Raw genomic sequence first — 13,717 nt, 5'->3', positions numbered from 1 at the left:
ATGTTTGTTGCTCAAAAGTTGATTAAAAAGAAGAGAAGGTATAAAACAGCGTGTTTGTAACAGATATAATTGTTACGAACCACTGTTACAAAGTACCCTAACACAGAACTGTTGCGAACTCTGAATAATTGCTACAAAAATTGTGACAAAGTGATTGAATTTGAAAGAAAAGGCCACGGATTCTGCGACTGTCTCTTACTGCATTTCTGTGTTCTTCTTCTTCCTCTCGACTGTATCTCTGCAACTTGGTGTTTTTATGCTATGCTATGTTCTAAACTTCCCCAAAGTGTACGTAGGTCTTCTATGAGCTATCCCAACTCCTTTTATAGCCCACAGGTCGATTGAACTTCAAGAAATCTTCGGTTATTCTTATCTTTCCTCCACCTCAAGTCTCGAGATTTCTTTCCCTGCCAAGCTTCTCTACGAGGTTCTGTGAGTTGTAAACTTCTCAAATAAGGTAAGATAGAGTCCCAAATATAGTTAACCTCTCCAGAATCTCGCCAACTCCCATATATATAACCAGAAAGTCCGATAATAACTTCACTTCCCTGTTTCGCTCAAACCGAAGATTTGCCACTGTTTTATCGAATCTAAAGCTCATACCAATCCTGTTTTGACTCATCAACTAAATTCCAATCCATCTCCACGTCAAACTCCGACTAAATCTCCTCCTAGTCATCAACAAAACTTCGATAAACATCCAGCTCCTTTGTTTCGCTCCAACATGGTTTTTCAGCCCAAAATACTTGATCCAAACATACACACCAACCCTGTTATGATTTAAGAAGTCCAGCCCAACAAAAATATGCACCTGAATCACTCCAAATCCGATTCATGAAATCTCAACAGTCCCGTGAAACTCCACACCTCTGATTTGTTATTCCGGTTTATCTAGCCCAACTCATTCGATCCAATCACACCTACCAGCCTTGTTTAGTCATAACAGGATATATCCAATCCAAAGAGCCAATTGAATCCGGCCAAAACTCCAGCAAAATCTCGCCTGAAAATTCCGCTGCAAAACTGAATTTGAATTCAGTTTTTCCCGCCAAAATTCTGGTGAAGATAAAGGGTGCCCCCTATCCAGAGTACGGATGTAGATAGCAGCTCTCTTGAGGCGCCATGGGGTGCCCCTTATCCAATCTGTGGGTGCCAATATCATTTCCTCCAGGTGCTTTAGACAACTTTTCGAGCCGATTTTTCCAAAAATGTTTATTGGCCAAAAATACCTACACATTTAAAACACCATAATAAGTACAAAAATGAGCTCTAACAATATATAGAATCGAGACAAATTAGACACAGAAATGTGTCTATCAAATACCCCCAAACCTATTATTTGCTAGTCCTCGAGCAAAAATAAAATCCTAACTCACTGTCGCAGGCATCATCGATTGCATTTAGCGTATGCAATAAGCCTTTAAACACCTAGGTGTCCCTAGTGGCCGAGTTATAGTCTCGGTAGGGCTTACCAGAGGTATACCCACAAAACCTTTACTCCAGATCCTAGCTATCTAAGCAGAACCTTGGAAGGCACTAAAGAATCTCCTTGGTTGGCATACTTATTGACTACATGAGGAAGTACCCTGATGTGAAATTCCAATTGATGTACACGAGTTTGCACTCAAGCATACTAAAATTCGTATATAAGTGACAGAGCTCTACTCAGATAGTCTCACTATGGACATCAATATCCGGAGTCAAAACTAATCACATGGATAGATCAAGAAGATGTATATAGAGAAAAACATAGATGGTTTTGATGGTTACTAGGTGAACGGTGTTTCTCATATCTGTCTGAAGGCCTCCGCCAAAATGAACCTATCCTAATTTACTGAGATACTAGCCTAACTAATATCAACACAACTGGCATATACAAGGGAACCAGTGATTGATAATCCTTACTCTAGGTCAACACACTGGCATATACAAGGGTACCAGTGGTCGACTTTATTGAATTTATTCCGGTTGGTATGGTGGTCTGGTCTCGATTTTTTTTTTTTTTGGTATCTCAATCACTCTAATTCACCCTAGCATTGGTAACAACTTGAATCGTGAGCCCCACCTAATCACTTAGAGAAACATAGTTTAAAAACAAAATAAAATAAAAACAGAAGTGAAAAGGACTCAACGAGATATGGTGAAACTATCATGTTATTTCTAACACCTGAGCTCTGTGCTTTTATGAATAGACTCTTTAGATGTTGCCATCTAGTCAGATTGGTTCCTCAACTCCTACAACCAAAATGCTTCCATCCACTTAGATTGGTTAGTGCCATCCTTAATAGGATAAATTTCTAGGCTCTGGAGTTTATTTATTGCAACAAAAGGTAACAAAAAGTTCTACCCCACCCCCAAACTTAAATCTAACATTGTCCTCAATGTTTCTAATAAAGAACAGTACCAAAAATATAAGTAACATGAGGAAATAGTAAAGAGAGAAGTCGGAAAGATAGTACCTGAAGTGTAACCAAAAACCTACAAAAATATTATACAACATACAAAATCGCCTCGATGGTCAATCAAGGTAAACAGGGTCCTCCAGAGGGACCTCCTCAACATCCTGTAGGAAAAGGCTCTAAAAAGGGCTTCAATCGCTGACCGTTAACCTTCGAAGAACTACTACCATCTGGTGTCTCAATCTCAACAGCGCCATGAGGAAAAACAGTACGGACCACAAAAGGACCGGTCCACCGAGAGCGCAACTTCCCGGGGAATAGATGCAAACGAGTGTCATACAGAAGAACTTTTTGACCTGGAGAAAATGACTTTCGTAAAATATTTATCATGCACAAGTTTCATTTTGTTCTTATACTCCTTAGCACTATCGTATGCATCTCTACGAATCTCGTCCAACTCATTGAGCTGGAGTTTTTTGAGCTCCTGCCTTGTCAAGTGAAAAGTTTAAGTTCTTAATAGCCCAATAGGCTCGATGCTCTAACTCAACAGGCAGGTGACATGCCTTCCAAACACTAAACGATAAGGTGACATTCCAATGGGTGTCTTAAACGCAGTACGGTAAGCCCATAAGGCATCAGTAAGCCTCGACCAGTCTTTCCTATTGGATTAACTGTTTTCTCTAGAATACGTTTAATTTCCCTATTGGAAACCTCTACCTGACCACTAGTCTGTGGGTGATATGGGGTTGCTACTTTATGGGTAATACCGTATTGTTTCATTAAAAGAGCAAACGGTCTATTACAAAAGTGTGAACCTCCATCACTAATTATAGCTCGCGGTGTACCAAAACGTGTAAGTATATTCTCTTTCAAAAACTGGACTACGACCCTGTGGTCATTCGTTTTACACGGAACCGCCTCAACCCACTTAGACACATAGTCTACAGCGACAAGTATGTAAAGATAACCAAACGAAATAGGAAATGGACCCATAAAATCAATGCCCCACACATCAAAGACCTCAATCACTAAAATAGGGTTCAAAGGCATCATATTTCTACGGGAAATGGTTCCTAACTTCTGGCAACGCTCACAAGAAACACAATGACTATGGGAATCTTTAAACAACGAAGGCCAGTAAAATCCACACTGCAAAATCTTAGCAGCAGTCTTCTTAGCACTAAAATGACCCCCACATGCATGTTCATGACAAAAGGAGATAATACTAGACTGGTCACTCTCAGACACATCTCCTAATAATCTGGTCCGGACAATACTTAAACAGATAAGGATCGTCCCAAAAGAAATGCTTAACCTCGGCTAAAAACCTAGAACGATCTTTTACCCCAATGTTGAGGGTTCGACCAGTAACAAGATAATTCACTATATTTGCATACCAAGGTGATTGGGAAACAGAGAACAATTGTTCATCAGGAAACTATCCCTTATAGGAAGGGAATACTAGGGGAACTAACAACTAGCCTAGACAAGTGGTCTGCTACTACATTCTGCACCCTTTTTGTCTCTAATGTCTGGAAAATTCTTGTAACAAAGGATCCATCTAATCAATCTAGGTTTGGTATCCTTCTTAGAAAAGGTATTTCAAAGCAGCATGATCAGTATAGATTACGATCTTAGAACCTAATAGGTAGGACCTAAACTTATCCAAGGCAAACACGATGGCTAAAAGTTCCTTCTCGGTAGTTTGTAGTTCATTTGGGCATCATTCAGAGTTTTGCTAGCATAATAAATCACATGAAGTAATTTGTTTTCTCGTTGTCCTAAAACGACGCCTATAGCATAATCTGAAGCATCACACATAATCTCAAAGGGTAGGTTCCAGTTAGGTGCCTGGACTATGGGGCGGTAGTGAGTAAAGTTTAAGCTTCTCAAAAGCCTCTAAACAAGCATCATCAAAGACAAACTTAACATCTTTGCAAGCAAATTGCAAAGAGGTCTAGAAATCAAGCTAAAATCCTTAATGAATCGACGGTAAAAACCTGCATGCCCTAGGAATGACCTAATATCTTTTACGGTTTTTGGGACCTGTAAAGTCTTAATAAGGTCAACTTTGGCTTTGTCTACCTCTATACCCTTTGAAGAGACGATGTGCCCTAACACAATTCCTGATTTAACCATGAAATGGCATTTTTCCCAATTAAGCACTAATTTTTTTCCTTACACCTAGTCAACACTAATGTCAAATGATGCAAGCACTCATCGAAAGATGAACCAAACACTGAAAAATCATCCATAAAGACCTCTAAGAACCGTTCTACCATATCAGAAAATATGCTCATCATACAACGCTGAAAAGTTGCAGGGGCATTACATAGCCCGAAAGGCATGCGTCTATACGCGAAGGTACCAAAGGGACAGGTAAAAGTGGTTTTCTCTTGGTCTTCTAGGGAAATAACGATCAGATTATATCCGGAGTAGCCATCTAAGAAGCAATAATGACTATGTCCAGCTAACCTCTCTAGCATTTGGTCGATAAATGGAAGGGGAAAGTGATCCTTCCTTGTGACCTTGTTCAATTTCCTATAGTCAATACATACACGCCATCCCGTGGTCACTCGGGTTGGGATTAACTCATTATTATCATTCTGGACTACAGTGATACCTGATTTCTTGGGGACAACCTGAACGGGGCTAACCGACTTACTGTCTGAAATTGGGTAGATAATACCCGCATCTAACAACTTAAGCACCTCTTTTCGAACTACCTCTTTCATGTTAGGATTCAGTCGACGTTGCATCTCCCTAGAAGATATGAGTCTTCCTCTAAATGAATCTGATGCATACACACCGTAGGACTTATACTCTTTATGTCTGCTATAGTCCACCCTAAAGCTTCCTTATTGTCTTGAAATACATTCACTAGCCTACTTTCCTGATCACTATCCAAATCGGAAGCTACAATCACAGGTAAATTCTCAGATGGGCCTAAAAACACATACTTTAGAGTATCGGGTAGTGGTTTAAGGTCCAACTTCGGGGGCTTTTCTAAAGAAGGAATTAGGGTAGTCTCAGAAACTGGTAATGGTTCGAACCTAGCTTTCCATCTATCAGTGTCTAACACAGGGGTAGAATCTAATAGAGCATTCACCTGTTCAATAATGCTATCGTCGTCAAAATCTAAACCAAAATGGGATAGACAACTTTCTAATAGGTCTTCAGACAAAATGTTTGGTAATGAATCCTGAACTAAGGCTTCTATCATGTTCACCTCTTCAACACATATGTCATCTAGCTCATGAGGTAGCTTGTTGACATTAAAAATGTTCATCTCCATAGTCATATTACCAAAAGATAAACTCATCACACCATTTCGACAATTAATGATCGCATTAGACGTAGATAAAAATGGGCGACCTAAAATAACATGTATCTGGTTCTCTGGGTCAGGGACAGGTTGGGTATCGAGGGATTTTAACAGACCTATTAGCTAACTGCAGTGTCATCTGAGTAGGTTTCATTTCACCAAGTCCTAGCTGTAAGTATATATGGAATGGCAGTAAGTTCACACTGGCTCCTAAGTCAAGTAAAGATTTTTCTACTTGGAAGTTACCTATTGTGCAAGCAATGGTAGGAGAACCTGGGTCTTTGTACTTTGGAGTTGTGGTGTTCTGAATGATTGGACTTACGTGACTAGCTAAAAAAAGCTTTCTTATGGACGCTAAGTTTTCGTCGCGTACACATATCCATAAGGAACTTGGCATAAGCAGGAATTTGCCTAATTGCATCTAATAAAGGAAGGTTTATGGTAAGTTGCTTAAAAACCTCCAATATGTCATTAAAGTTCGACTCCTTTGTTGTTGGTATTAATAGTTGGGGAAATGGGGCTCTAGGCATAAAATCAGACCTTTCAGGAACCGAATTCACATCATCAGAAACTTTATCAGTCTCCTCAGCTACTGGTCCTGAGAGGTGAGATTCTGAGGGGTGAACTACAGTATGTTCACTATCGGGATGGTTACCTTATTGTATACAACTCTACCACTCCTAAGGGTTCTAACAGTATTCAATTGATTCGATGGTTTTGCACCTAATTCATGAACTCCTCTAGGGTTGGGTTGTGTTTGACTAGGAAACTTACCTTTTTCTCTCAAAGAATCACTTATCAGACTAACCTGGGTTTTTAATTCGGAAATAGCCTGACTATTTTCTTGTCCTATCCTGTTACTAGCTTGTAGACTCTGTTCTGCGGATAACTGAAATTTTGCAATTTGCTGAGTTAACAAGGCGAGAGATTCCTCTAAACTTAGGATTTTCTTATCTGACTGATTCTGAAACTGAGCTAGTCCTGAAGGATTCTTAGTATATCCAAAACCTGGGGGAGCATTAGAATTACTAAACTGACCTTGAATCTGGCCCTTAGACCACGAAAGGTTCGGATGGTTTCTCCAACCAGGATTATAGGTTTCTGAATATGGGTCAATCTTTTGACGGTTATCAAATCTAGTGTTATTATAAAGAGCATTGGCTTGCTCTTCAATATTCCGTCCTTCCCAAAAAGGCTCCACTCTACCACTAGTCTGGCCCACTTCTAAAGCTTCTAACCTTTTTGCTATAACAGCGATTTTGGCATCTGATTCATAGCCTCCTTCTATCCTATTAACGTTTCCTCTACTTAAAAGAATTATTTTCTGGGGTGCCCTACTATTTTCCCATTTCTGGGTTTTTTCGGCGATTTCATTAAAAAATTCCATCGTCGCATCAACAGTTTGGTTTTCAAATCCACCAGTGCATAGAGACTCAACCATGGTCGTTGTGGAATAATCTAAACCCTCATAAAGTATCTGAACTAGCCTAACCTTTTCTAAACCATGATGAGGACACTGGGATAATAAATCATTGAACCTTTCCAAATACCTATATAAAGATTCTCCCTCTTGTTGTGAAAATGTGCATATTTGCGTCCTAATAGACGATGTTTTGTGCCTAGGGAAAAACTTATTGAAAAAGGCAGATGTAAGTTGTTCATATGTTTCAATTGACTCGGAGTCCAAACTATATACCCACGACTTGGCCTTATCTTTCAGGGAAAATGGGAATAACCTAAGTTTCAAAGCATCATCATCTAAGCCTCTAATTCTTATAGTACTACAAATTTCCTCAAAATCCCTAACATGGTAATAGGGGTTTCATTTTCTTTCCCTTAAAAGATTGGGAGCATCTGTAAGGTCCCAGGTTTCAGTTCATAGGGTGCCTCTGTTTCAGCTAACTTAATACACGAAGGACGAGTAGTCCTAGTCGGATTCAACAAAGCTTTTAAAGTTGGCATTTCTGGCACTATCGGAATATTAGGGATTGTCTCCTCAAGCGGACGTTCAAAAACAGACTCTTCAAAAGTCGGACTCTCTAGATTAAGGTAATCGAGACGCTTCGAACTACTAGGTTTCTCTTTAACAAATCTACCTAGTGCGTCTCTTTTACGTTCAGGCATATAATAGAATTTTCTAAATTGGAAGGGTAAGCAAACACAGATCAAGGCCGACTCAACCAAATCAAACCTATTGATTTCTAGCAAACAAAAAGCATGATGGCTCCACTTAGATTGTTTATAGACCAGCTTTTAATCTTTCGAAATGGAATTCGTTACAATTTAAGCAAACCCTTCTGGAATCAATCCGAGTTAAAGTAAGTTGAATAGAGGCGAGGGAAGCTCGGTGGATCTTTGATACCCAAGGCCTCACCGGTATTACAAGGCGGCGCAGTCACGCATTCAACTTACAGAAACCGTCAAGAACTTCGAACTTCGAAGTATGCTTAACCGTCAAGAACTTCGAAGTATTCAACTTACAGAAACCGTCAAGAACTAAACCTTCGTTGTAGTATAGTGGTAAGTATTCCCTCCTGTCACGCGGGTGACCCGGGTTCGTTCCCCGGTAGCGGTGCCAAAATTTGGTGTGGTTTTATAGTGGTAAAGAAAGTTCGTTCAACTCGGACTTGTGTAGACTCGATTTCAGACTTAATAATAAAGAAAATATATACACAAAAAAAGTTGTCACAATAACGAGAGGTATTGAGACTCGGGATTTCACCAATTTTCATACTCATGTGGTTCAAAAATCAATTCTACACAATTATAGCTCATATGATAAAGATTATTGACTCTTATTCTTTGCCAAAGTAGATTCCGAAAGTAATGACTGTAAATCTAAAGCATGGGACATCAAATCACTCAAGCTAAGCATGACCCATCAATTGAAATCACAACCATTCAAGAGCAATCATAAATCAATTCAATTTTAGTGCAAAAAGTCATATAAAGAATTATTAGAATTACCACAATGATGAAAAAGGGCTTCCTCCGTCGTCCCATTGTTGGGGTTTAGCTCCTCATATTAACCACTTGCTCAAAATACATGTTTGTTGCTCAAAAGTTGATTAAAAAGAAGAGAAGGTATAAAACAACGTGTTTGTAACAGATATAATTGTTACGAACCACTGTTACAAAGTACCGTAACACAGAATTGTTGCGAACTCTGAATAATTGTTACAGAAATTGTGACAAAGTGATTGAATTTGAAAGAAAAGGCCACGGATTCTGCGACTGTCTCTTACTGCTGTTCTGTGTTCTTCTTCTTCCTCTCGCCTGTATCTCTGCAACTTGGTGTTTTTATGCTCTGCTATGTTCTAAACTTCCCCAAAGTGTACGTAGGTCTTCTATGAGCTCTCCCAACTCCTTTTATAGCCCACAGTTCGATTGAACTTCAAGAAATATTCGGCTATTCTTATCTTTCCTCCACCTAAAGTCTCGGGATTTCTTTCCCTGCCAAGCTTCTCTACGAGGTTCTGTGAGTTGTAAACTTCTCAAATAAGGTAAGATAGAGTCCCAAATATAGTTAACCTCTACAGAATCTCGCCAACTCCCATATATATAACCAGAAAGTCTGATAATAACTTCACTTCCCTGTTTCGCTCAAACCGAATATTTGTCACTGTTTTATCGAATCTAAAGCTCATACCAATCCTGTTTTGACTCATCAACTAAATTCCAATCCATCTCCATGTCAAACTCCGACTAAATCTCCTTCTAGTCATCAACAGAACTTCGATAAACATCCAGCTCCTCCGTTTCGCTCCAACATAGGTTTTCAGCCCAAAATACTTGATCCAAACATACACACCAACCCTGTTATGATTTAAGAAGTCCAGCCCAACAAAAATATGCAGCTGAATCACTCCAAATACGATTCATGAAATCTCAACAGTCCCGTGAAACTCCACACCTCTGATTTGTTATTCCGGTTTATCTAGCCCAACTCATTCGATCCAATCACACCTACCAGCCTTGTTTAGTCATAACAGGATATATCCAATCCAAAGAGCCCATTGAATCCGGCCAAAACTCCAGCAAAATCTCGCCTGAAAATTCCATTGCAAAACTGAATTTGAATTCAGTTTTTCCCGCCAAAATTCTGGTGAAGATAAAGGGTGCCCCCTATCCAGAGTAGGGGTGTAGATAGCAGCTCTCTTGGGGGTTCCATGGGGTGCCCCTTATCTAATCTGTGGGTGCCAATATCATTTCCTCCAGGTGCTTTAGACAACTTTTCGAGCCGATTTTTCCAAAAATGTTTATTGGCCAAAAACACCTACATACACATAAAACACCATAATAAGTACAAAAACGAGCTCTAACAATATATAGAATCGAGACAAATTAGACACAAAAATGTGTCTATCAATAAGCCAAGAAAAATTAAGAAGTGTGAGCATATGGCTCACTTGGTCACCAACTGATAATGGTGACGTTCGCAACATCATTTTTTAGCTTGGGAAAAATGAGATTTGCACTAAAAATGGCTCAAGTCTGTGTTTTTGTAAATCTTTTTCTTATATTTGTTAAGAAAATATTCTCCTAAGAAAATGGATGGTGAATAATAAATCTTGAAAGACTCTTTTAAAGTCTTCCTAGGGTTTGGTATTCATAAATCCTTTTATTCTTTTGTCTCCTCTTATTTATCCAAAAAGATACTATCTCATGGCTCCTGTGACTAGAGGAACTACAAAAAGACATGCAGTTGAAGCAGTTAAAGTGTATCTTTGCAAAGGAATCACTTCCTCAATGGTGATGAAAGAGAAGTCGACAAATAATTGAGAAGGTTCTTCCTCTAACTGTCTCTAATCTGTTTGTCATTTTAATAATAACTTTAGAGGCACGGTGAAAGATTTCATCAACAAGAGAAATGATTTAAAATCTCAAATTGTTTCCTCTTAAGATAACTCACTATGAACAAATGTTGTCTATAACCAAGAGCACCATGCGTGATCTAAAAAGAGAACTCAGTGAATTAACTGATATTTATGAAGATTTAGAGGAATTGAATGACCCCGTTATCAATGGGTTCTTTAATAATAAGAAGGAATTCTCAGTAGAGGCCTTGAGAGAGCTCTACGATGTCTAGTAAATCTTCTATTTTCTTGTTTTGTTTAGAAGAATAACTAGAGTTTGGAATATACATTATCGTGATTACACATAGCTATGTCCAACGTTTTCATCTTCATGTTTTTAGGTTTATTTGTTTAAATTCTAAAATTGTTTGAAGACTATTATGTCATTATTGATGGAAGATAGGATGAACTTTTGTTGACAAGGATTATATCTATTGTATGTCATTGTGCGAATAGTGATGGAAAATAGAATGAATCCTTGTATATTCCGCAGTATTGATCTTCCCTGATCCATATTTTTTTATGTATTCCTGTGAGGCTCCGTAAGTTCTCTTATGTTGAGCATGATCAATTAAATTCATCACTTTTTGTGGTTAATTTGGTTGTATATTTTCGATTAGATTAATTATGGGTTCTCTTCTGATTAATCTAATTGAGTATATTTGGATTCAAACTCATATTCGTATGTGATTTTTTATTTCCAAAGAAATCCTTCTTTTCTTTTGAAATTAAGGTCGCTCTTGCTGGGCTACTGGGAACGACATTTTATGGGGGAGAGTTCTTAATTGAACTTGTGCTTAATTTCCAAATCTTTGTGGGGAGTGCGGCTGTGGAATATTATAGGGGTTATGTTGTATCTTTATAAACTCCTTGATGAAAGCATTTAGCTTCGGCTTTATGATTGCATTTAAACAAGTTGATATATGCTTTCTTTTGGTCATGAAATGTCTCTTTTGTAAATTTCATTAGGATCCCGTCCTTGTACCTTTGCCAATTTTATTGACAAAAAGGGGGAGAATTAATATGTAGTTCACACTAAAAATACATATGGTTTTCGGATCATTATGTAAGGGGGAGTGGTTTCCATGTGAGATGGAGTATTGACTAAGGGGGAGTAATACATATCACCATAGTATTTTTGTCGAATTTGTGATACAATTGAACTTTGATGCTGCATAATGATACTATGACACTGTATAACAATGATCGAGAATACTTGTTTTCTCATTGTTATAGCTACGTATTTTAAACAACGATGATGCTGAACATACAACCTTTGGGATCATTAGAGTACTTGGAAGTGACGAAGATTTCGAGTAATGTTGAAGATTAGGCACGTAGAATAGGAGCTACAAAAGTTTATTTATTTATTTTTGTATTCCATATGCATTGATAGTTTTGTCACTAAAATTGACAAAGGGGGAGATTGTTAGAGCTCTGCTCGGTCAAACTCGCATGCGTTGCTATCTCAAGCATGTTTGTCAATTTTAGTGATCAAAACTATAAGTCTTGATTTCTAGTCTACTATAGCTAAGTCTCGGACTAGGATAGAAAGTGTAGTTGAGCTCAAGAATTCCATGGCGATCATCGTACAAGATGAAGAACTACTCAAGGAACTGGTAGAACTTCATCGACTAAAAGGTATGTGGATACTTTAACTTATCTATCACTCAAAAGTCTATCTACTTTATCTCTTATCTTGAGACAATAGTCGTTTTGCTATATAGACTTTGATTATACATATTTGTTATTTCGAGCCGAGTTTATCTCGCCTATCTATTTCTCGAAATATGTGTTGGTAAGCTTTCTCTTTGGCCAAGTTCATCTTTACCTAGTGGAGAAAGTCATGTTATGTTTCAATCACCTCGAAAATGGCTTTGAAGAAAAATGGTTTGTGAATAACAACTATATAACGTCCTCTAAGAATGTTTCAATGATTGAAATGAGAGTTTAGATTATATAACTATTGTTGGATATAAGCATTGTGTGGCAACACATATATGTATAAGTCCTTATTCCTTGAACCAAAGTATGTGTACTTTGTTGATCAGGAAAACCAGAACAAGAGTTGTGAGCTCAGTCCGCGAACCAGTCCGCGAACTGGCGGAGGTTCTCATCCCGAGAATATCTGCTGGAGTTTGTGAACTTCTTCCGGAAACTTAAGTCCGCGAACTTGAGTTGGTTATATCTAAAGACGATTATTTGTGAACTTATATTTATATTAACTAAGGAATGCAAATTGCAAACCGTGGCTATAAAGTTCATGAATCGATTCGAGTGAATCAAATAGTTTTTGCTTCGATTGTGTCTTGTATAGTTATATAAGATTTATACAATTGAACAACTCTCTAACAAGTTCATTTGAGTCATTTGAACTAGTTATGGTGAAGAAGAATATGGTTGATATGAAAGTGCTCATATGGCTAACCACTTGGTTAACTACGGTTGAACCAACAAATGTACATGTTTGGGTACGGTTACACAAACCTAAAATCATGGATTTCATTTGTGTGTAACAAGTTAAGTTTTCGATCTAACGGTTTAAAGATATTATCTTGAATCTAATCAGGTTTTCATCTAACGGTGAATATTTAATGCTTTGTTACTAAGCTAACATTGATTGCAAACCCTGATTTGAAAGACCATGTAAGGGAGAACTCTAGTAACCCCACACCTCCTGTATGATACTAGTTGTATTAGATATAGTCCATTCTCCTTTAACCTTAGGTTTCTTCTTGTAAACCAGGTTAACGACTTTAAGACTTCATTGTGATTGTGAAGCCAGACCGATATTACGTTCTCGTAGTTGTGTGATCTGATCTTGCTGATTCTATCGTGTTGAGTACAATTGTAATGATTGGATTAAGATTAATATCTCCGATAGGCAAGATATAAAAGTAGTCACAAACATCTTCGTCTCATCATTTGTGATTCCACAATAATCTTCTTTCTCCATGTCAATTAAGATTATTGTGAGGTGATTGATAATACTAGGCTGTTCTTCGGGAATATAAGTCCGGGTTATCAATTGGTTCTTGTTCACCTTGATTTATCAAAAGATGGAACAAAAACTTGTAGGTATTTCTGTGGGAGGTGGATTTATCTATTACCGTAGACTTTTCTGTGTGATACAGATT

General features: G+C 38.0%; 1 pseudogene; it reads left to right on the top strand.

Moving 5' to 3' along the window:
• The first annotated feature begins 7,223 nt into the window (after window positions 1-7,223).
• Window positions 7,224-7,323, top strand: LOC113319760 (annotated as a pseudogene).
• Window positions 7,324-13,717: the final 6,394 nt, after the last annotated feature.

Source organism: Papaver somniferum, chromosome 10, assembly GCF_003573695.1.
Source record: "Papaver somniferum cultivar HN1 chromosome 10, ASM357369v1, whole genome shotgun sequence".
Taxonomy (NCBI): domain Eukaryota; kingdom Viridiplantae; phylum Streptophyta; class Magnoliopsida; order Ranunculales; family Papaveraceae; genus Papaver; species Papaver somniferum.
This window is presented reverse-complemented; position numbering and strand designations above follow the sequence as displayed.